This window comes from Dama dama, chromosome 7 (assembly GCF_033118175.1).
Source record: "Dama dama isolate Ldn47 chromosome 7, ASM3311817v1, whole genome shotgun sequence".
Classification (NCBI taxonomy): Eukaryota; Metazoa; Chordata; class Mammalia; order Artiodactyla; family Cervidae; genus Dama; species Dama dama.
This window is the reverse complement of record NC_083687.1, coordinates 37,154,743-37,180,355: the sequence shown is the minus strand read 5'-3', so window position 1 is coordinate 37,180,355 and position 25,613 is coordinate 37,154,743. Positions and strand designations below refer to the sequence as shown.

General features: G+C 38.9%; 1 non-coding gene and 1 pseudogene across 1 annotated transcript; one reads left to right on the top strand and one right to left on the bottom strand.

Annotated features, from left to right (window-relative positions):
• The first annotated feature begins 841 nt into the window (after nt 1-841).
• On the top strand, nt 842-14,782 carry LOC133059321 (chorionic somatomammotropin hormone 2-like; annotated as a pseudogene).
• LOC133060025 (U6 spliceosomal RNA) lies at nt 8,284-8,390 on the bottom strand. The gene has a single exon (XR_009693694.1). It is a non-coding gene; the product is annotated as a U6 spliceosomal RNA (small nuclear RNA).
• Nucleotides 14,783-25,613: the final 10,831 nt, after the last annotated feature.

Genomic DNA, 25,613 nt, shown 5'->3' with positions numbered 1-25,613 from the left:
AGTGTTGAAAAATTGATGCTTTTGAACTGTGGTGTTGGAGAAGACTCTTGAGAGTCCCTTGGACTGCAAGGAGATCCAACTAGTCCATCCTAAAGGAGATCAGTCCTGGGTGTTCATTGGAAGAACTGATGCTGAAGTTCAATCTCCAGTACTTTGGCCAACTCATGTGAAGAGTTGACTCATTGGAAAATACCCTGATGCTGGAGGGATTGGGGACAGGAAGAGAAGGGGATGACAGAGGATGAGATGGCTGAATGTCATGGCCAACTCGATTGGCATGAGTTTGAGTAAACTCCTGGAGTTGGTGATGGACAGGGAGGCCTGGCGTGCTGCGATTCATGCGGTCGCAAAGAGGTGGACATGACTGAGCAACTGAACTAAACTGAACTGACTGATAAATATTAATATCAACATAGGTACACATACTACTAAAGTTATAGTGAATAGAGAATGACATAGATTATAGTAGACAAAAATGAGAGTATGGGAAGTCAGCAATGGTAGTAAAGTAAAGGGCAGTATTGCCTTGTGAAGAAGGAAGATTCTCAAAGTTTCTTGAAATAACCAGAAGGAGCCAGATGTGAGGAATTAGCTTAATATGTAAACCAGAAACTCTACCAGAAGAAATTTAAGTTCCTAAAAATATTATGATGCTAAAACCCACAATTTAGACAGAGAATAGGGTAGGGTAGGGTATATAGACATTCAAAACTTTTCATTGCTTAGTGCATCAGTCACTCAAGTATCACCCTCACTGAGGTCTTTCTCTATTGCTCAACCTACAGGTACCAGCATGGAGAATGAGATAGCTCTACTCCACAGGCAATTGAACCCTACTTTTATGGCCTCGTGGCTTTCCTTAAGAAGCATTCGATGCAGCAGATTTCCTCCATCCCATCTCATCCGGCTGACTCCCCACGGTCAACAGGAGTCCTCACTCTGGGATCATTCTGCAGTCCCCATTGCTCCAGCTCCCAGCTTCCATGGACACCAGTGGACTTACAACCCTGTCCGAGATATGGAAAGGCTGCAGCATGGCTTGTCTATGTGGTTCTCACTCCTTTCAGATGGTCACAGGTTAGTTAGTTTACTCGCCAATAGCTTCAAATGACTCCCCCATTGCAGTGGATGGCCATGGACCCGGGGATCTCTCCCCTGCGCATCAGCTCCCTCAGCCCGAGGTGCAGGCTGGTTCCACTTGCTCTCGTCCTTCTTTCCCCTTCCTCTTTGTCCCTTCTTTCCTTTGTCCTAACGAGTTCTGTATAGATCCGGATATTTCTTCTCAGTAGTCAGGGATTTCTGCCAGTTTTCACTTGGTCTTCTATGAGAACTGCTGCGTTTTTAGACGTTGTTGATGCATCGTGGAGAGAGGTGTTCCCCACTTCCACATACCCCTCTGTCATCTTGTCCACCCCCATTTGTGCATGTATTAGAAATGAGTTTCCCTTTCTATTAAGTAACATTGCCATCACCACACATGTTTAACTTTTGCTTTTTGAGGAGAACACAGGTAAGTTCCACTCTCTTCAGTTGAGTCAGTCATTCAGTCGTGTTCGACTCTTTGTGACCCCATGGACCGTGGCACGCCAGGCTTCCCTGTGTATCCCTGACACCCAGAGCTTACTCAAACTCATGTCCGTTGAGTCGGTATGCCACTCAATGATGTCCACTCTCTCAGAGATTTTTTTTTTTTTTTGAGATTCCTTATAATTGAGATCGTATTGTATTTTCTTTCTCTGACTTAGTTTACATAGTGTAATGCCCTCCAGTTTCATCCATGTTGCAATAATTTGAAGGATTTCTTTCTTTATCTAATGGCTATATAATATTTACCTATATATGTCACATTACATTGTTTTAATCCATTCACGTGTTGAAAGATACTCAGGTTGTTCCTATACCAAGGCTACTGTGAATAATGCTGCAAAGAACATGGGAATACAGATCTCTCTTTGAGACAATTATTTCATTTCCTTTGAATATATATCCAGAAGTGGGATAATGGATCACATAACAGTTCTCTTTGAAATTTTTCCCTGGGAGTTGCACTGGTATACATCCCTACCAACAGTGCATAAGCACTCCTTTTTCTCCACAACCTCCACAAGATCTGTCGTTGCTTACATTATTGGTACTAGCCATTCAAAAATGGAAGAGGTGATATCTCTTGTGCTTTTGATCTGCATTCCCTTTGATTATTAGCAATGCTGAACATCTTGTCTTATACCTCTTAACCATCTATACATCTTATTTGTGGGAAAATGTTTATTCTTTAAAGTTGTAGCATACAAACGTTTAGTATATTCCAATATACAAAATTCTGTTGCCTACCTATATATCAACAATGAACTATCAGAAACTTGAATAAAGGAAACAAGCCCAATTACTATTGCATCACAAAAAGATAAAACACTTAGAAATAAACTTAAGAAATGTGTTGAAAGATTTTATACAAAACCTTTAAGATATTGATCTAGAGAAGGACATGGCAACCCACTCCGGTATTCTTGCCTAGAAAATCCCATGGACAGAGGAGCTTGGTGCAGGCTATTGTCTGTGGGTCCGCAAAGAGTTGGGTGCGACTGAGTGACTTCCCTTCCCTAAGACATTGATAAGAGAAATTTAAAAATAGCTAAAGATTAATTAGGTCCCATTTGTGTATTTTTGCTTTTATTTCCAATATTCTGGGAGGTGGGTCATAGAGGATCCTGCTGTGGTTTATGTCAGAGAGTGTTTTGCCTATGTTCTCCTCTAGGAGTTTTATAGTTTCTGGTATTACATTTAGATCTTTAATCCATTTTGAGTTTTTTTTTGCATGTGTATTGTATTAGAAGGTGTTCTAGTTTCATTCTTTTACAAGTGGTTGGCCAGTTTTCCGATCACCACTTGTTAAAGAGGTTGTCTTTTTTCCATTGTTTATCCTTGCCTCCTTTGTCAAAGATAAGGTGTCCATAGGTTTGTGGATTTATCTCTGGGTTTTCAATTCTGTTCCATTAATCTATATTTCTGTCTTTGTGCCAGTACCATACTCTCTTGATGACTGTGGCTTTGTAACAGAGCCTGAAGTCAGGCAGGTTGACTGCTCCAGTTCCATTCTTCTTTCTCAAGATTGCTTTGGCTATTTGAGGTTTTTTGTATTTCCATACAAATTGTGAAATTATTTGTTCTAGTTCTGTGAAGAATACCTTTGGTAGCTAGATAGGGGTTGCATTGAATCTATAGATTGCTTTGGGTAGTATAGCCATTTTCACAATATTGATTCTTCCAATCCATGAACAGGGTATGTTTCTCCATCTATTTGTCCTCTTTGATTTATTTCATCAGTGTTTTATAGTTTTCTGTATATAGGTCTTTCATTTCTTTAGGTAGATATACTCCTAAGTATTTTATTCTTTTTATTGCAGTGGTGAATGGTATTGTTTCCTTAATTTCACTTTCTGTTTTCTCATTGTTAGCTTATAGGAATGCAAGGGATTTCTGTGTGTTAATTTTATATCCTGCAACATTACTGTGTTCATTGATTAGCTGTAGTAATTTTCTGGTAGAGTCTTTAGGGTTTTCTATGTAGAGGATCATGTCGTCTGCAAACAGTGAGAGTTTTACTTCTTCTTTTCCTATCCGGATCCCTTTTATTTGTTTTTCTACTCTGATTGCTGTGGCCAACACTTTCAAAACTATGTTGAATAGTAGTGGTGAGAGTGGACACCCTTGCAAAAATACACAAATGGGACCTAATTAAACTTAAAAGCTTTTGCACAACAAAGGAAACTATAAGCCTGGTGAAAAGACAGCCCTCAGAATGGGAGAAAATAATAACAAATGAAGCAACAGACAAAGGATTAATCTCAAAAATATACAAGCAGCTCCTGCAGCTCAATTCCAGGAAAATAAATGACCCAATTAAAAAATGGGTCAAAGAACTAAACAGACATTTCTCCAAAGAAGACATACAGATGGCTAACAAACACATGAAAAGGTGCTCAAAATCACTCATTATCAAGGAAATGCAAATCAAAACCACAATGAGGTATCATTACACGCCAGTCAGGATGGCTGCTATCCAAAAGTCTACAAGCAATAAATGCTGGAGAGGGTGTGGAGAAAGGGGAACCCTCTTACACTGTTGGTGGGAAAATGTAAATTAGTATAGCCACTATGGAGAACAGTGTGGAGATTCCTTAAAAAACTGGAAATAGAACTGCCACATGACCCAGCAATCCCACTCCTGGGCATACACACCGAGGAAACCAGATCTGAAAGAGACACATGCACCCCAATGTTCATCACAGCACTGTTTATAATAGCCAGGACATGGAAGCAATCTAGATGCCCATCAGCAGATGAATGGATAAGGAAGCTGTGGTACATATACACCATGGAATATTACTCAGCCATTAAAAAGAATTCATTTGAATCAGTTCTAATGAGATGGATGAAACTGGAGCCCATTATACAGAGTGAAGTAAGCCAGAAAGATAAAGACCAATACAGTATACTAACTCATATATATGGAATTTAAAAAGATGGTAACGATAACCCAATATGCAAAACAGAAAAAGAGACACATATGTACAGAACAGACTTTTGGACTCTGTGGGAATAGGTGAGGGTGGGATGTTCTGAGAGAATAACATTGAATCAAGTATACTATCAAGGGTGAAACAGATCACCAGCCCAGGTTGGATGCAAGAGACAAGTGCTCAGGGCTGGTGCACTGGGAAGACCCATAGGCATGGGATGGGGACGGAGGCGGGAGGGGGGATCGGGATGGGGAACACATGTAAATCCATGGCTGATTCATGTCAATATATGGCAAAAAACTACTACAATACTGTAAAGTATTTAGCCTCCAACTAATAAAAATAAATGAAAAAAAATAAAAAGAGCTAAAGATATGTAAAGTTAGATTGCCTCTTCAATGTGTTTCTTGAGGAAGGGTTTGTATTACTATAACCTTCCCTCTTAGAACTGCTCTTGTTACATCCTATAGGTTTTAGATCATCATGTTTTCATTGTAATCTGTTTCTAGGAATGTTTAGATTTCCCTTATTTCTTTGGTAACCTGTTTACTATTTAGAAATGTGTTGCTGAATCTTCTTGTGTTTGTGGTCTTTAAAGTTTTTTTTTTCCCCCTATAATCAATATCTAGTCTTATAGTGTTGTGGTCAAAGAAAATGCTTGATATAATTTCAATTTGCTTAAATTTACTGAGGATTGATTTGTGACCCAAAATGAGGAAAATGTTTCATGTGCACTTGAGAAGAAAGTGTATTCTGCATTTGATGGAATGTGCTGAGGATGTCAATTAGGTCTGTTTGCTCTAGAATTTCCTTTTAGGCCTATGTTTCCTTATTAATTTTCTGTTTTGTTGATCTGCCCATTGGTACAGGTGTGGTGTTGACATGCCCTACTATTATTGTGTTAATGTCAATTTCCCCTTTTGTGTCAGTTAGTGTTTTCCTCATGTACTGAGGTGCTCCTATGTTGGCTACATAAATATTTAAAATTGTTTTGTCTTTTCCTTGGACTGACCCTTGATCAGTTGGTAGTGTCCTTCTTTCACTCTTATAATAGTTCTTATTTTAAGGTCTATTTCTTCCTTTACAAGAATTGTCAATCCAGCTTTCTTTCGATTTCCATTTGCATAGAATATCTTTTTCCATACTCTCACTTTCAGTCTGTATATGTCTCTAGGAATGAAGTCAGTCTCTTGTAGGCAGCATATATATGAGTCTTGTTTTTGTATCCATTCATCCAGTCTGTGTCTTTTGGTAAGAATGGGAGAAGATAATAGCAAGTAAAACAGCTGATAAAGGATCACTTTCCAAAATACAAGCAGCTCAAATAAGTCAGTCATCAAAAGCAAAGGCAAGAGCTGCAAAAATAAACTAGTGAGACTAGTTCAAACTCAGAACCTTCTGCATAGTAAAACAAGCCATCAGTAAAATTAAATGGCAACCTATAGAATGAAAATAAATATTTGAAAATCAGATATTTGGTAAGGACTTCATATCAAGTTTATATATATGCAACTCAGTAGGAAAAAAATCAAACAACTCAAAATATTAAATGAGCAAAGGAAGAGTAAGTGTTTTGAAAAATCTGAAGATTAGACCGTAGATGGGAGACACTGTAAGTTTTTCCTTCCAGAAGAAAAATCTACATCTTACTGGCAGTGCTTTCCTTATTTCCAATCACCTGTTTGGTGATTAAAGTTCACAGTATACATCCTTCATTCAATAGCAATCACCTTACACTGAGCTATGTGTGCTAAGAATAGCCCTACTAACTATAAAAATCTAGTGATAGCGTTCTTAATCTTGAGGCACCCTAATCCAAGGTGATTTTCAGAATTTTCCACTCCATTGTTTTCTACATTCTATTTAAAAATTGAAACACCTAGTAAGGAGTGAGTAGGGGACCTCAATAATACATGGGTAGAAAGTCATTTAAAACTGGGAGCATTACTGGATTACAATTTGGGGGACTGTATTTTTACTAATACTATTGTAATTTTATTCCCTTTAATTCTCTGGTATACTAGGTTGATATTTATTTAAAATAGTAATACAGCCACTATGGAAAACAGGGTGGAGATTCCTTAAAATACTGGAAATAGAACTGCCGCATGACTGAGCAATCCCACTGCTGGGCATATACACCAAGGAAACATGAATTGAAACAGACACATGTACCCCATGTTCATCACAGCACACTTTAAAATAGCCAGGACGTGAAGGCAACCTAGATGCCCATCAGCAGACGAATGATGAGAAAGCTGTGAAAAATATACACAATGGCATATTACTCAGCCTTTGAAAAGAATACATTTAAATCAGTTCTAAAGAGGTGGATGAAACTGGAGCCTATTATACAGAGTGAAGTAAGCCAGGAAGAACAACACCAATGCAGTATACTAACGTATATATATGGACTTTAGAAAGATGTTAACGATAACACTGTATGTGAGACAACAAAAGACACAAAGATGTATAGAAGAGTCTTTTGGATTCTATGGTAGAGGCGAGGGTGGGCTTACTTGAGTGAATGGCATTGAACCATGTATATTATCACATGTGACACGAATCACCAGTCCAGGTTCGATGCATGATCCAGGGTGCTCGGTGCTGGTGCACTGGGATGATCTAGAAGGATGGGCTTGGGAGGGAGGTGGGAGTGGAGTTCAGGATGGGGAGCACATGTACACCCATGGTGGATTCCTATCTTTGTATGGCAAAACCAATACAATATTGTAAAGTAATTAGCCTCCAATTAAAATTAACAAAATAAAATAGTAATACCAACATAGAGACACATAGCACTCAAGTTAGAGTAGACTGAGAAAGACAAAGCTTATGAGGCAGGAGGTGAAATCACAGAAAATTAGCAATGGTATCAAAACAAGGGGCAGTATTGCCTAGAAAGAAAGCAGAGTTCTCTAATTTTTCGGAGACAACATGAACAAGCCAGTTGGGAGCCAACCAGCTTAAGCTGTATACCAGAAACTTCACCAGAAGGAAAATGAAGTTCATAAAAGTATGCTAATGCGGAACACCAAAATCCAGACAGTAAGCAAGTAGGATAGGGTATATATAGATACTGAAAACTACTCAGAGATTTAGACATGGAAGCAAATACACTAATGAGCATCAGAAAAATCAAAGCACAAAAGGGTCTGAAAAGTAAATCGTAAAGAGACTTGGTAGTCTGATCAAAAGAATAAGAGAATCAAATTAGACAACCAAAATAGAAAGACTTGTGCACATGATAGAACCAGAGAATGCTCAGGAGAGAAAGTTTCAGACCTAGTGGACCAGCAAACAGAAGCCTCCAGCATCAGGAACAGAAACCCTGAACAGGACTCATGACTGTGCGCTTCTGGGAATGGCCTCAGTTTCAAAGTTTGGGCGCTATACCGCCTAAAGGCGAACGCAGACAAGGATTATAGCTTGCTGTGACACTGAGTCACAGACAATAGTGTTAGCTTACTTTTCTCATTCAACTATAGAGTTAATGAATCACTAACCAAGGATAATTGACACCATCAGTTTGCAATCAGATCCTCTTTAGTCATAGAATGGACATCTGAACCTGTTATATGATCCCCAGTAACAGTTTTAATCACTAAATTTATTGATGTTTAATTGAAAGCTAATTGCTTTACAATACTGTACTGCTTTCGGCCAAACATCAACATGAGTCAGCCATAGGTTTACCTATGTCGCCTCAGTCTTGAACCTCCTTCCCACTTTGATTCCCATCCAACCCTCGAAGTTGTTACAGAAAAATAAGGAAGGCTTCATACCTTGCATGTCATCCTTGGGCAGGGGCCATGCTAACCTTCTCAGTATTATTCTAATCTTTTAATATATGTGCTACCAAATAAACACACAAATAACATTTTAACAGAAAAAAAACCATATAGTTAGTCATCTACCAAGAAATGATCAATTACATTAGGAATTAGGGTATTCTGCTATATTTATTGCCTCATAAAATTTTATAACGTCCAAAGTTCCATGTAGGAATTAAGAATATATTTGTTCATAATACATGTATACATGCACAGAAATATATGCACACAAATACATCTATGCTATACAAGGTATTATTCTCCTTGCCTGTCACAATAAGCTCTTTACTTCAGAGAGACAGTCCCAAATTTCCCCAACTTATATGTCTTCTTTTTGAGAACTACTTGTTTTATTTTCATCACCTAATTTTAAATAACCATTTTATTCTTAGATACCATGCCCCTTTAAAGTAACTAAGAGCAGAGAAAACCTCGTAAATGCTGATATCTTATCCTTCATTAAATACCACTATTCTGGTAAATTGGAAAAAGAATCATGTTCAGATCTCATTCAGGAGGATAAACTCCCTATTTTATCAGTTTTCTTGTCCAGACACAATTCTTGTTTACTTCAGTCTTAAATTCTGCTTACTTACAAAGGACGGACAGGAAAAGTAATATTAATATCACGCTTGCAAGAGTCTATGATTTTATGCTTCTGTTGGCCAAAGGTAGGGCCAGGAATAATTTCTGAAATATTACAACACATCATGGAAGCCTGAAGGTTTAGTTCTCCTATCAAAGAGTAGATGTTTGTTGATGGTTCGAAAACTCAGCCCCATGGTTGTCAGGATGTGCTCCCGACCAGACAAATGGATTTTCTCCCTGAAACGTCACAGTCAGGAAAGGCTAGGTCGTGTCCGCAGAGCCATTGACAGTGTCCTGGGTGCTGAGAGTTAAGATTCTTGGATGACCATTTGGAGATTTACCTGCCATTGTCTCGAAGAAGTAAACGTAATAGGAAGATTAAGGATGCATAAAAGTAGAGGAGTTGTCAAGTTTCCTAGAAGAACATCTAGCATGGAAAACCAGGCCCCCACACTGATAACTGTCAAAGACTTTAACAGTGAGTGTTTTATAGTCAGAGCAGAACAAGTGGATAAAACCAGTGTTCTAGGGTCACTGCTGTTTTGCAGTCAAAGACAAAATATTTTTCGCTTTAAGCCGAGTCATCACAGCTCCGGATGTGGTCCTGGTTACACACACACAGACCGAGAGCCCACAGGCATGTGTGATGTGACATCAGGAAGTGAACAGATGACTGTGTGGTGCCCAGTCACCTCCATCTGCTAATAATGGGACCTGGGGAAAATTACTTGCCCTCTCCAAGTCATGTCATCTTCATTAACATAACTTGATGATCATAGTGAAGATGAAGGCTATCTCACAGGGTTACTGTAAAACGCAAATTTTAAGATGTCTTAAAGTGTTTGGGAAAGTATCAAAGACATGCATGGGGTTATGAAGGTGAGTTAGCAGATCCAAGTTACAGTATCCTTTTTCTCTTAGTATTCTCTCTGTACTCAATAGTAGCGATCAGTCAGTCAGAGTTTACTCTTTCCCAAGCATGATGGTAAACCAAACAGATTAGTTGTACACTTCTTGCCATTTCAGTGTCTAAAATTCAAGCATTAGAAATGTAGAGTGAAAAAATTGCAAACTCCTAGAGGACCTGGCTGCTCAGAGTCTGCAGAGTCCCAACATTAAACTATCTTGAAAGAATGGTCTAAATGCTCTGGCTCAGAATTAAGTTCCAAGTGTTTGCAGAGCACAGAAGTACTTCTGGGAGCAATACAAAAATGCAGGGAGTATCCTACTTCTCCAACTATCTGTCTGTGTAAGTATCATCATCCATCTAAATTCACACAGAAGGCACTCCTTCTTCCCCACCCGAGCTACTACAGCAGCAACTCCTGCTCATAGCAACAGGGAAAGAGAAGGCTTCCCTCCACAGGATGGATTTGATAACCTCAGGTGACTAGATCATCTCAAAACGGCTCATGTTTTTATTTTAGCAGGGTGCTGCCTACTCCTGCTGCTGGTCATGTCAAATCTGCTCCTGTGCCAAGGCAACGTATGCCCGTCCTGCGGTCCTGACGTGTTTGGCGTCCCCCTGAAGTTCCTTAGCAAAGCGTTTAGCCGTGTCTCCAGGCTGTCCCACGACATGCATAACCTTTCCACAAGAATGTACAATGAGTTTGTAAGTACTATGGTGGTGGTGGTTTAGTTGCTAAGTTGTTTCTGACTCCTGCGACCCCATGGACTGTAGCCCACCAGGCTCCCAGCAGGTACCTTCACATAAGTGACTGGGCCATACTGTCCTTTAAACAATAGGGCTGCATCAGCCAAAGTTCAAATAACACACTGTCTAGGTTAAAGACGCCGTCAGCTCATAAGATGTGGAAATCGAAGAAAGGACCAATTTTGTGAAATCTGAAAGATTCCTAAGAAGTGCAATAACTTTTTCAATTTCCTTACATTCACTTTCTTTTTTAAATTTCCAAAATAAATGGTTTTGTATTTGTCAGCTAGGAATGCCATAAAAGAATACAATAGACTCAGTGGAATAAACACCAGAAATTTATTTCCTCACAGCTCTGGGGGCTGGAAGTCCCAGATCAGGGCACCAGCAAGGTGAGGTTCTGGTAAGCTCTTTCTCTCCAGGATGGCTTCTCTGTGCGTCCTCACACAGGGTGGGGAGTGGGGAAGACAGACAGAGGAAAGGACACACAGACACAGAGACAGAAGAGAAAATTCTCTGGTGTTTCACTTCATGGAGACACTAAACCTATTGGATGAGTGTTGCACCCTAAGAGCTCATTTAACCTAAACGGGCTATGATCGTGGCTCAGATGGTAAAGAATCTGGCCACAATGGGAGGGAACTGGGTTCTATCCCAGGGTCTGGAAGATTCCCTGGAGAAGGGAACAGCAAGCCACTCCAGTATTCTTGCCTGAGAAATCCCATGGACAGAGGAGTCTGGACGGCTATAAACCATGGTGTGCGAAAAAGTCAGAACCCTTTTCAAAACAGTGTACTTTGGCAGTTCGGGCTCTAACACATGAATTTAAAAAGAACACACATTCAGTCCATAATACTACCTGACTAATGCACTTTTAGGTGGGACTGGGGAAAAGGATGCATGTTGATTTTCTGGTCCTTCAGGGTCTCTGTGGGCTTTCTTCTCCAGGCTCAGAGTAAATAGCCAATAAATGAGAACTGCTGTGCAGTGAGCTGCGTGGATGGAACATGTTAAACAAAGCTGGATCCCGGTCACAAACACGAATAATAATAGTTTTTATAATGATAAAAACTATTGTTTTAAGATTTGCAGTGAATAGGTTTAGAGTTATAGTAGAAGGGGGGTTTACAATTGGAAACAATTATTCTCTTTCTGATGAAGGTATTTGAAAGTTGTATGTTAATTTTTTTAGGTCAATGAAGGAGCACACAGTAGAGCAGACAGCTAATAAAAGGTGGTGCTAAAGGTTTCTATTAAATTCACATAGTTTTTTTACTCACTAGTTTTTGTTTCATCCTCCATTTTTGACTGTCCATTTTTTTCCATCTCTTCCAAGTCATCTCTTCAAATGTTCATAACTTTCGCTAAAGACTATTTTTCTCTATCAAAATGTTAGGTAGATTTTTCTACTCATTATTCTCAGTTCATTCCTTAGTATTTCCTATAACTTTATGCCATGTTTTTCTGACGTACCATTTTGTCACCATAAACAACAGTGTATTCTGCACCTGGGATGAACACTAAGCTTTTTGGTGAGTGGGTTCAGAGATAAGTCAGAGTCATTACTGTACAACTCCTTATAAGGGAATATGTTGGCTCTAACCCACAGTAAACAAGAGATTAAATGGTTAAATATAGGTGCATGCATGCATTCCAAGTCACTTCAGTTGTGTCTAACTCTTTGCAACCCTACTGACTGTAGACCAACAGGCTGCTCTGTCCACAGGATTCGCCAGGCAAGAGTCCAGGAGTGTGCTGCTGTACCCCCTTGCAAGGGATGCTCCTCACCAAGGGATCAAACCTGAGTATCCTTTATCTCCTGCATTGGCAGGAATGTTCTTTACCACTACCATATCATGTGGGAGGCACCAACTATTGGTAAAAAGTACTATATTTGGTTCAAATAGTAAAAAATTAAAAAAAAAAAAAGATAATGATAAAATAGAGAAGGGAAACGTTAGAACTTAGAAAAGTTAGATGTGAAATCATTTTTATAGAGAGAATATATAGAAAAAGTATGAAAAGAATAACTTTCAAATTTTGTGATGCCCCCTTGTTAAAATATTAGATGTCTATCAAAGACGTTAATGTTCTGGTTATGGGTTCATCTACTGAATGCCCAACAATCCTAACTAGTTGCCTGATCATTTTCAGGATGAAAAGTATTCCCAGAGTAAACCAGAGTATATCAATGCCACCAACATCTGCCATACCAATTCCCTCCAAGCTCCTGAAAAAGTGAAAAAGCCCAACAGATGAACGTGAGTCTTTCACCTCGGTTTTTCACTGGATCAAATGAGACAGTATGTAGCTTGCCAAGCTTCAGATTATTAGACCTAATGGTAACTGTACATGCAGAAAACTGTGGAAGAACCATAAGCAGTTGAAGAGAAATTATATTATGCAGTTGATGAAGAATGAATGAAATTAAGGGATGATCTGTGGTAGCAAAATAAACAACAGATCTATAAATTGTCCATGCAGACAAGTTTAGTTCAAGCAATGCATTAGACACAGGATTGCAGCTATTATACTGTATGAAAACAGGAAATGAATGGGAACGTCCATGTGTAAAATATAAGATTGTAAAATTCATGAATATGTAAGAAACACACCCCGGTTTTGAGTACTCGCTGTTACTAGGGACTCGTACGTGGGAGTCCTATACTGCACCACTTGAGCCAGCGCGTCTGCCTCTCAAGGCTCTCCTGATTCTGCTTCTGCTCTCTGACACCTCCTTCATTCGTCATTCTCAATGACTCCTCTGTCACCTTTTATTTTTAATTTGTAAGTCTCCCCCACAATGGCCTATATAATATTGCTTTGTTTCTCATGGCCACAAATATTTTCTCTGTTCTGAGCACAACACAGTTTACATATCCAGCCACAATCATTTATGGCAGCTCCAAATTTTCAACATTATAATCTCCCATTTCTGATTTCCTGCATTATCCTTTGTCCTAGTATTATTTAAAATATTTTCACATCCATCCCCCCTTAAATACTATCTTCTCTCTCTACAACTTCCTTAATGATACCAGCATTCTTTTCCTCTGTTAAGCTCATTAATAATGAGGATGATCAACTAAAGGAAAAGTTCAAAAAGGAGGAGGAGGAGGGATTTTTCAATAAGCTTGAATTTAAAGTTTATTGAGAGTTACTACATGGCCATATTTTACTAAGCACTTTATGTGCATTACTATATTTCATCCTACTCAGTTCTCTGTTCTTTTCCACTAAAACAGTTCATGGCTGTAAAGAATTCAAGCATATTAACTAGAGATCTTCAGACCCCAGGATTTTCATGCTCAATTCTGCTAGTATTAGTGAACCTGGGGGGAAAACCCTCCATTGTGAATCCCACGGATGCTGTTACTAAACACAACGCTGTGCCGTTTTCTGCCCGGACACGTGTCAACAAGACAGACTCTTCTGATACCAGCATGGGGGCTGGTGTTGGGGTCAACTGAGGAAAGAAAGCCTGTTTAGGAATGTCATGTCTTCTTGATTGTCTCTTTGTTGCAATATAATAAAACAAAATTACCAACTGAAAATCAATATGAATGACTTATCTGATTCATTAATACAAAAGAATCACTGGATGACAATGATATGGGCACAGGCAGAATGCCTCTTTCCTGGGTCAGGTACTGCAGACACATACTGACTTGTCATAAAATACTTAAATTTCTCTCACAAAAATATATAAACATCAAAGAACTCACTGAGTGGGTGGTAGAATTTCAGAGGAAGAAAGAACATTCTTCATGTTATAAATTAGAACTCATCAGAAGAATTAGTTTCTAAAATAATCCAGAATTTTATTAATTCAGCAAAGTGTGAACTAATAGCTTACATTTTATAATTTTGCAACTTTTACTACCTTCAAAAATCTCTGCATACACATAGGAATAAGCAAAAGTCTTTTAGGTCAGCTGCTCTGACCAAAGATCACATGTTACCAAAACCACTGAATTATGATTATTTTAATAAGACAGTTTCTTACATTTGCTTAGAATGAAGACCTTACTAGGTGGATACTCATGTTTTAGTACCTCTGGAATAGTCCTCTGTATTATCTAGTTGTGGACCAGCAGATTAAGAATAACATCTCAGATGCTATCCTATCAAATGCCAAAGAGTATATTAAAAAGTCATACAAAGTTCAAACAATCTTAGAGAAGTGATTCACCCAGGTGAGCATCCTGCAGAGGGCTTTCTTGGTTTGTTCATGAATGAAAGAGGTGACCTCTGTAATGCATAAGGAGTTTTGAAGTCTTTCATTTTGTAAGAAAAAGATTCATGATTTCTATATGCTAGAATGCTACTACGTAAAGCAGGAGCCTAGTCATTTAAAGTGATAGATTCCACTGTAAGCAAATCAGAATTTCACTGCAATTTTTGACATGTGCATCCTTCCTTGCATTGCACACAATTCCACCAAAGTTTGCCTCTTCCTGAGCACAGGTGGTTGAAATATTTTCAAGAGTAAGAGAACTAGAGAACAGAATTTCCAAGCTCAGCATTTTCCTCAAAGTATCCCAGGACATCTGCTACTGAAGTCCACTTGTTTTTTTCTGTGTTCTTCTCAAATCAAAGCATAAGAGTGGGAAGGAAGAAGATAGAAAGAACTAAACTTGAGCTATGCTTATACTTTTTAAATTCCTAATAGTTTTCTCATAAGATGGCTCCAAAATCCATATCTAGGGAGTTTTATATTCATATGTCTTCCCCAAATCTTAATTTGATAATTATAAGGGACAAAGATAAGCAAATACTAATAAAGTGCATAAGAAGTCATTATTTCTTGGGTATTCAGATGGTTCCTCCAGTCAGGCAGAAGTTGTCTGAGGACTGCATGTACAGGTCAGGATTCCCAGCAATGGTGTCCAGCAAGGAAGATGTGCATCATTCTACATTTTATAAAGTGTTCAAGTGCTGGAGCAGGTTTTCCCATACAGTTGACATGTACACCAACATCCTGGCATGCCGAATCAGCGACGAGTGCTAAATCCACATCCATCCCATCCAGCTCTGAGATGGTCCTAATTATCTATCCCATAACAAGCTTCTTTGAAATTTACAGCTTTTTCATGCATGCTCTGTGAAATGGGTCATATTTCTAAACATCTAACTCTAAACATCTATTTCTATTGTGTAACTTGCTTAACTTTCTTTCCTTCAATATCTAGATATTTCCAGCAGAAGAGGATGATATCTCTTAGAGGGAAAATTTGGCAATAAAGGGCCAATGCAATTGGAGGAATCATACACTCATTAATAGACCACACACATCTTCATGTATTTGTCTATTATAAAATTTATTTCAAGCATAAATTTAGGACTTTACATCAAGAACAGAAGTGATGGCATTTGGAATGCTCTACTTGCTTGACAGTGACATATAACATGAATACTGTAGATTTCAGACAATATTGAACAGAGCCATAGATATTCTATAGAGTCAGTCAGGAATAGACAAGGAGGGGATATTTGGACAGGATTTAATAATCACTCCCTTGCCATCCAGAAAGCATTGATTTTCCCCTCTTTTACAGATTTTCATGTAAGATTACATTTGAAGAAATGGCCCTGCTATATGAAGAATAGCAGCAGTGGTTACTGAAGGGAAACAAACAAATGAAGACCCTTTGAAGTGCACTGACCTTATAGATTAGTAAGTCACATATCATGGGTACAGTGAGGACTTCAACCGAGGTTTGAAAAAGTCTCTATCTTCCAGAAGCAGGTCCTCAAGTTGTGGCAAAGGAGAGAGTGATATAAACAATTAAATTACTTATATTGCATGATAGAGTGAAGAACATTAAGACGTGATGCCAACACGGTGCTACAGTAGATTGAGGTGAAGCTAGGAGCCATCTGAGTGTGTCATAGGAGTGATGCAAATGGGATGGCTTTATGATGGACTTTTGAAAGGTTGTTGGGATATTGATGTGGAAAAATAGGAGAACAGTATATCTGTCAATTCATTTAGGATCATCTTATGAAGTAAGGATCTCTGACATCCTAGATCAAGGCAAATGAGATATTAATACATATAGCATTATAAGGTATCAGTGAATAATCAAGTCTGACGAAAACACAAGAAATGTTCATTTTTTACCATTTATGTTGTATCTCTCCTGATTATGCTCCCATGATATACTGCATATATTATTGTAGGGTTAGAATGGAGAAATGCTTGTATGGATTTTTATGCATTTGGGAGAATCATATATGCCAATTTGGAGAGTTTATCTTTATTCTACAAAACAACAGGAAACCAAGAATATTAGGTTCAAGAGAGAAGAATGTCCAGAATTAGAAAAGAGAAACTTTAGTGTGGATTGAGTTGTTGTTGCTGTTGGTGCTGGTGGAGAATAAGAGAGAGACCAGAAATGGCTGGGAATATTATGACACTAAAAATCAAAGAGGGCTCTGGCAAGTGACAAGATGCAAAGGATGTGAGAGATACAGGAAATGAAAAGGACCTTGACCACACGCAAGGAATGAGGCAGACGTAAGAGTCAAAAAAGGCATCCAACTATATGGGACTAGTTGAGTCAATCAGTGAAATGTCAGACAGAAGGGAGGAGACAAATTAAGGTTTTATCCAAAAGCATCTGAGCTCTATTTTCCTATATTTCATCAACTTAGTACCAGAAATCACCAAAAAAACGTTAAGGTTCTGCAGCAAATGATAGAAATAAGTACTCTATAGAGCCTCTGCTAGACCCTCTGGAATACCAGAAGCAAAGCACAACTACCCAGTGATAACAAGCAGTAAGTCTCTAGTCACTTTCAACACTTAAGTAAAACATACATTGTAAAGAATAGAGGATGAATGGAAATAAAATGGAATTATCCCTTACAAATTTAAGAGCCAGCCTAAAGAAAACCTAAAACCTAAGCAAAATAGAAGTAATGGTCTCCTTAGTCATGTGTCCACTTTCTCCAAGAGTTCCTCATTCCTTGTGCTGAATCCTCCCTTGTTTACTAACCCTTCATTGCCTTACTCTCAGCAGACGGTCAGCTAATCACTAAAACAATAAATAATTAAACAGTGTTCACTCCTGAAATATAGTTGTATTGATGGACTCTTCAAACTGAAAAGCTTTCTAATCCCCTGAAAGTAAAACTCTAATACTGGAAGGATTCCTCCCCAGCCTCTTTCCAAAATGCCCAGTGGGCAGGAACTGTGAGTATAGCTACTTAGACATCTTCTGCCATAATTATAACCTGTTTGGATTGAATACAGGATGAAGCACTGAAAAATGTCAAGAAAGAAATGCATGGACAAGTGGAAAAGAGAGCAGAAGCCTTAAACACCGATCTATGCCTGCACACCACACCATGTGTGATGAAGCCAGGTGGGCCTAATCAGGGATGGATATTTCAAAGAAAGTTCTATATGAGTTGGCACTGAGAAGTTTGATTCAACTCAACTGTTTCAACATGATTCTTTGATTCTAAGACTCAAAGCCACCTGTCTCATTTAACTGCACTAAGTCAAAACGGGAATATACTTATTGGCTATTTGAAACTGCCAAGGTAGGAGAAACCCAAGTAAGACGGTAGGTGTTGCAGGAAGGATTCAAAGGGCAGACACACTGAATAATCACAGAAAACTAGCCAATCTTATCACAGGACCACAGTCTTGTCTAACTCAGTTAAACTAAGCCATGCCGTGTGGGGCCACCCAAGAGAGATGCATCATGGTGGAGAGGTCTGACAGAATGTGGTCCACTGGAGAAAGGAGTGGAAGACCACTTCATTTTTCTTGCCTTGAGAACCCCATGAACAGTATGAGAAAGCAAAATGATAGGATACTGAAAGAGGAACTCCCCACGTTGGCAGGTGCCCAATATGCTACTTGAGATCAGTGGAGAAATAACTCCAGAAAGAATGAAGGGATGGAGCCAAAGCAAAACAATACCCAGTTGTGGATTTGACTGGTGATAGAAGCAAGGTTCGATGCTGTAAAGAGCAATATTGCATAAGAATCTGGAATGTAAGGTCCATGAATTAAGGCAAATTGGAAGTGGTCAAACAGGAGATGGTAAAGATGAATGTTGACATTCTAGGAATCAGTGAACTAAAATGGACTGGAATAGGTGAACTTAACTCAGACGACCATTATATCTACTACTGTGTGTAGGAATCCCTTAGAGGAAATGGAGTAGCCATCATGGTCAACAAAAGAATCCATGCAGTACTTGGATGCAATCCCAAAAATAACAGTATGAGCTCGGTTTGTTTCCAAGGCAAACCATTCAGTATCACAGTAATCCACGCCTACGCCCCAACCAGTAATGCTGAAGAAGCTGAAGTTGAAATGTGGAATGTTCTGAGAGAATAGCATTGAAACAAGTATACACTCAAGGGTGAAACAGATCACCAGCCCAGGTTGGATACATGAGACAAGTGCTTAGGGCTGGTGCACTCGGAAGACCCAGAGGGATGGGATGGAGAGGGAAGCAGTAAGGGGGATCGGGATGGGGAACACATGTAAATCCATGGCTGATTCATGTCAATGTATGGCAAAAGCCACTACAATATTGTAAAGTAATTAGCCTCCAACTAATAAAAATAAATCGAAAAAAAAAAAAAAAAAAAAAAGAAAGGTTCTATGAAGACCTGCAAGACCTTTTAGAACTAACACCCAAAAAAGATGTCCTTTTCATCATAGGGGACTGGAATGCAAAAGTAGGAAGTCAAGAAACACCTGAAGTAACAGGCAAATATTGCCTTGGAGTACAGAATGAAGCAGGGCAAAGGCTAACAGAGTTTTGCCCAGAAAATGCACTCGTCATAGCAAACACACTATTCCAACAACACAAGAGAGGACTCTACACATGGACATCAACAGATGGTCAATACCGAAATCAGATTGATTATATTCTTTGCAGCCAAAGATGGAGAAGCTCTATACAGTCAGCAAAAACAAGACCGGGAGCTGACTGTGGCTCAGATCATGAAGTCCTTATGGCAAAATTCAGACTTAAATTGAAGAAAGTAGGAAAACCACTAGACCATTCAGGTATGACCTAAATCAAATCCCTTATGACTATATAGTGGAAGTGAGAAATAGATTTCAGGGACTAGATCTGATAGACAGAGTGTCTGATGAAATATGGACAGAGGTTTGTGACATTGTACAGGAGACAGAGATCAAGACGGTCCCCATGTAAATCCATGGCTGATTCATGTCAATGAATGGCAAAAACCACTACAATATTGTACAGTAGTTAGCCTCCAACTAAAAAAAATAAATGAAAAAAAATATATAAAGACCATCCCCATGGAAAAGGAATGCATAAAAGCAAAATGTCTGTCTGAGGAGGCCTTACAGATAGCTGTGAAAAGAAGAGAAGGGAAAAGCAAAGGAGAAAAGGAAAGATATTCCCATTTGAATGCAGAGTTCCAAAGAATAGCCAGGAGAGATAAGAAAGCCTTCCTCAGTGAACAATGCAAAGAAATAGAGGAAAACAACAGCATGGGAAAGACTAGACATCTCTTCAAGAAAATTAGAGATACCAAGGGAACATTTCATGCAAAGATGTTTTCGATAAAGGACAGAAATGGTATGGACCAGCAGAATAAAAGATATTAAGAAGAGGTGGCAAGAATACACAGAAGAACTGTACAAAAAATATCTTCATGACCCAGATAATCATGATGGTGTGATCACTCACCTAGACCCAGACATCCTGGAATGTGAAGTCAAGTGGGCCTTAGAAAGCATCACTAGGAACAAAGTTAGTGGAGCTGATGGAATTGCAGTTGAGCTATTTCAAATCCTGAAAGATGATGCTGTTAAAGTGCTGCATTCAATATACCAGCAAATTTGGAAAACTCAGCAGTGGCCACAGGACTAGAAAATGTCGGTTTTCATTCCAATCCCAGAGAAAGGCAATGCCAAAGAATGCTCAAACTATCACACATTTGCACTTATCTCACAGGCTAGTAAAGTAATGCTCAAAATTTTCCAAGCCAGGCTTTAGCAATATGTGAATCCTGAACTTCCAGATGTTCAAGCTGGTTTTAGAAAAGGCACACGAACCAGACATCAATTTACCAACTTATGTCGGTTCATTGAAAAAGCAAGAGCATTCCAGAAACATCTATTTCTGCTTTATTGACTATGTCAAAGCCTTTGTGTGGATCACAATAAACTGTGGAAAATTCTGAGAGAGATGGCCATACCAGACCACCTGACCTGTCTCTTGAGAAACCTATATGCAGGTCAGGAAGCAACAGTTAGAACTGAACATGGATCAACAGACTGATTCCAAGTAGGAAAAGGAGTATATCAAGGCTGTATATTGTCACCCTGCTTATTTAACTTATATGCAGAGTACACCCTGAGAAACACTGGGCTGGAAAAAGCACAAGCTGGAATCAAGATTGCCAGGAGAAATGTCAATAACCTCAGATGTAGAGATGATACCACCCTTATCAAAGAAAGTGAAAATGAACTAAAAAGCCTCTTGATAAAAGTGAAAGAGGAGAGTGAAAATTTGGCTTAAAGCTCAACATTCAGAAAACTAAGATCATGGCATCTGGTCCCATCTATTCATGGGATATAGACGGGGAAACAGTGGAAACAGTGTCATACTTTATTTTTTTGAGTTCCAAAATCACTGTAGATGGTGATTGCAGCCATGACATTAAAAGGTGCTTACAATGAGGTACCATTACATGCCAGTCAGGATGGCTGCTATCCAAAAGTCTACAAGCAATAAATGCTGGAGAGGGTGTGGAGAAAAGGGAACCCTCTTACACTGTTGGTGGGAATGCAAACTAGTACAGCCGCTATGGAGAACAGTGTGGAGATTTCTTAAAAAACTGGAATTAGAACTGCCATATGACCCAGCAATCCCACTTCTGGGCATACGCATTGAGGAAACCAGGTCTGAAAGAGACACATGCACCCCATTGTTCATTGCAGCACTGTTTATAATAGCCAGGACATGGAAACAACCTAGATGCCCATCAGCAGACGAATTGATAAGGAAGCTGTGGTACATATACACCATGGAATATTACTCAGCCATTAAAAAGAATCCATTTGAATCAGTTTTAATGAGATGGATGAAACTGGAGCCCATTATGCAGAGTGAAGTAAGCCAGAAAGATAAAGACCAATACAGCATACTAACGCATATATATGAAATTTAGAAAGATGGTAACAATACCCTATATGCAAAACAGAGAAAGAGACACAGATGTACAGAACAGACTTTTGGACTCTGTGGGAGAAGGCGAGGGTGGGATGTTTCAAGGGAACAGCATCGAAACATGTATATTATCTAGGGTGAAACAGATCACCAGCCCAGACTGGATGCATGAGACAAGTGCTCGGGCCTGGTGCACTGGGAAGACCCAGGGGAACCGGGTGGGGAGGGACGTGGGAGGGGGATCGGGATGGGGAATACTTGTAAATCCATGGCTGATTCATGTCAATGTATGACAAAAACCACTACAATATTGTAAAGTAATTAGCCTCCAACTAATAAAAATAAATGAAAAAAGAAAAAAAAGAGAGAGAGAGAGAGAGAGAGAAAAAAAAAAGATGCTTACTCCTTGGAACGAAAGTTATGACCAACCTAGACAGCATATTAAGGAGCAGAGACATTACTTTGCCAACCAGATTCATCCAGTCAAGGTTATGGTTTTTCCAGTGGTCATGTATGGATGTGAGAATTGGACTGTGAAGAAAGCTGAGCGCCGAAAAATTGGTGCTTTTGTATTGCTGTTTTGGATCAGACCCTTGAGAGTCCCTTGGACTGCAAGGAGATCCAACCAGTCCATCCTAAAGCAGATCAGTGCTGGGTGTTCATTGGAAGGGCTGATGTTGAAGCTGATTTCCTTTAGTATTGACTGGTTTGATCTCCTTGCAGTCCAGGGGACACTCAAATGTCTTCTCCAATATCGCAGTTCAAAAGAATCAATTCCTCAGTGCTCAGTTTCCTTATGGTCCAGCTTTCACATCCATCCTGACTACTAGAAAAACCATAGCCTTGACTAGATGGAATTGTATTTATATATATCTAAACATATATGTACACACACCTATGTAAGGAAAAGTATTGAAAGGAATATAATTCTATTCTGGATGAAGAAAACAAATCAACTAGTATTTTTCTTTTTATAATGTGCATTTTAGCTATCATGTTGGGTCTAAAACCTCTCCTTGAAATGTAGTTTATGTTTATGCTGATAAAAGAAACAGAAACATGTCTTAATCTTGTAACATTAACTGCAGAAGAGCTCATTTACAATACCTAATCGAAACCACAAAATTTTGAAACCTATAGGCCTGCCCAGTATCTGTTATTGGTCATTTAACCAATCGATCATTGACTTAATTCCTCCTTGACTCAGAAACTCTTATAGGTGCTTAATTTACATCAGTAAACTAAGCAGGCAGACACTTGTCCTCACGGTACTGAAATTAGAGCTGGGGTAAGACAGATAATCTGCGATAAACATGAATCCAAGTACATTACATGGTATGTTAACAGGTGATCTGTACTGTGGGAAAAGAAATGGTAAAGCAGAGGATGGAGTTTAGGGATTGTATGTGAAGAAATGGAGGTGATTTAAAGAAAAACAACTTAGACCACGCTGATGGGAGCAAACATGGTTTCTTGCATTCAAGATTCCAGTTTTCCCCTGTCCAGTCAGGTCTCTTGGTCTTCTACCCAACTTCAAAAATGTTTCTGTCTCTGAGGCTCTATGTGAACACACACAAACATGGATGTTCTGAACATTCTGCCTCTCTTTAGTTGAACTGGTTTCAGAAAAAATTTTTGATAAACTCCCCCAAATCAAGTAACATTTTTGCAGCAAAATTTGATAATTTTCTGTTTCCTGAAGAACTAATCTCCAAATTATTTTTCATTTTACAACACACTGTCAGTGACCTAATAATATTATGTAAAAATATTATATACGCTTTGCTATTCTAATATACTATGACATTTAAAAATATACAGAAAATGTAAATTAAATGACAGTGAGATAAAAATAAATAGAAATGGTAGTGCTAAGATGTTCTTCCCCAGTGGATGAGGACATTCATTTTTTTGGCCACTGGACTAGTAGATTCTGAATGTACACAATAATTATACAAGTTGTTTAACTATAATAATAAAGGGATTTCTTTTATGTAGAGCTTTAATCAAAGTTCTCAGAATACCACAAGGGGGTTCTGAACCAGAACTCTGGTTCTTAATACCACAAGGGGGCAAAAATAAAATTGTATAGGAATAACTTTCTTCATATGTGTATATAAAAGTTTGAGCTCAATTAATTAATCATCTTTAGTTCTTTTGTTATTCCTTCAATTCATCTACTGGTAAATAATCCAAACTTTACAATAGATTTCTCTTTTTCAGGGTTTGAATCTCAAATCATAATAAAAGTAGAGCAATGGCCTTGAAAAAAAATGGCCTAGTGAAAATGTTGGGTTAAAGTTCAACATTCAGAAAACTAAAATCACAGGATCTGGTCCTATTACCTCATGGTAAATAGATGGGGAAACAGTGGAAACAGTGGCTGACTTTATTTTTCAGGTCTCCAAAATCACTGCAGATGGTGATTGAAGCCAAAAATTAAAAGACACTTACTCCTTGGAAGGAAAGTTATGACCGACATAGACAGCATATTAAAAAGCAGAGACATCACTTTGGCAAAAAGTTCTGTCTAGTCAAGGCTATGGTTTTTCCAGTGGTTACGTATGAATGTGAGAGTTGGGCTATAAAGAAAGCTGAGCACTGAAGAATTGATGGTTTTGAACTGTGGTGTTGGAGCAGACTCTTGAGAGTCCCTTGGACTACAAGGAGATCCAACCAGTCCATCCTAAAAGAGATCAGTCCTGGGAGTTAATTGGAAGGACTGATGTTGAAGCTGAAACTCCAATACTTTGGCGACATGATGTGAAGAGCTGACTCATTTGAAAAGAACCTGATGCTGGGAAAGATTAAGGGCAGGAGAAGTGGACAACAGAGGATGAGATGGTTGGATGGTATCACTGACTCAATGGACATGGGTTTTGGTGGCCTCCAAGAGTTGGTGATGGACAGGGAGGCCTGGTGTGCTGCAGTTCATGGGGTTGTGAAGAGTCGGACACGATCAAGCAACAGAACCAAACTGAACTGAAATGGCCTAGAAGAATAAATAAAATGTTGTATGGATATCATTATATATATATTCATTTGTAAAGAAAATTAGTGAATAAATACAGAAGGCTTACAGTTTGCTGAAACAGAAAGTGTACTCACTCAGAGCAGAATATACACATAATCTAGAAAAAATACTTTCTCAGCTACTGATGACTTCTGAAAGGGACTCCATGACATTCATCTCCAGCCTACTGTGGACTCCTTTCCACTTCCCTCCTCAACTTCCCTCCATGAAATCTCTTCCCTAGGTTATAAAACACACTTTGGGCTTCTGGTTCAGACATGATGACCTTGATCTCTTGTGCCCACTCCTCTGTTTATTCTGGAAATAAATAGAGACCACTAAAGGAGACCTATTATAGTTGGCAAGAAGAAGGGGAACTAGTTTAGGGCCTGAAGAATGGAAGAGAAACACAGCAGCACATGACAGAAGACAGCCCAGGCCCAGCATTCCTGACCTCCAACCTAGCATCAGAAGGCAGCCTGAGTGGGGCTGTTCCTCCCAAGGAATAAATGTGAAGGAACACCAGGTTGTGGTTTAGTTGCTAAGTTGTGTCTGATTCATTGGGACCTTGTGGATGGTAGCCCACCAGGTTCCTCTGTCCATGGAATTCTCCAGTCAAGAATACAGATTCTCATGTCCTCCTCCAGGGCATCTTCCCAACCCAGGGATTGAAGCCAGGTCTTCACAAGGCAAGTGGATTCCTTACTGTCTGAGCCACCAGGAAAGCCCAAGAAATTTAATAATGGCATGGATATTTGGAAATTAAAAGGATAAAAACATATGTGAATATTAGATAAAGTAGACTTTAGAGCAAAGAAAATATCT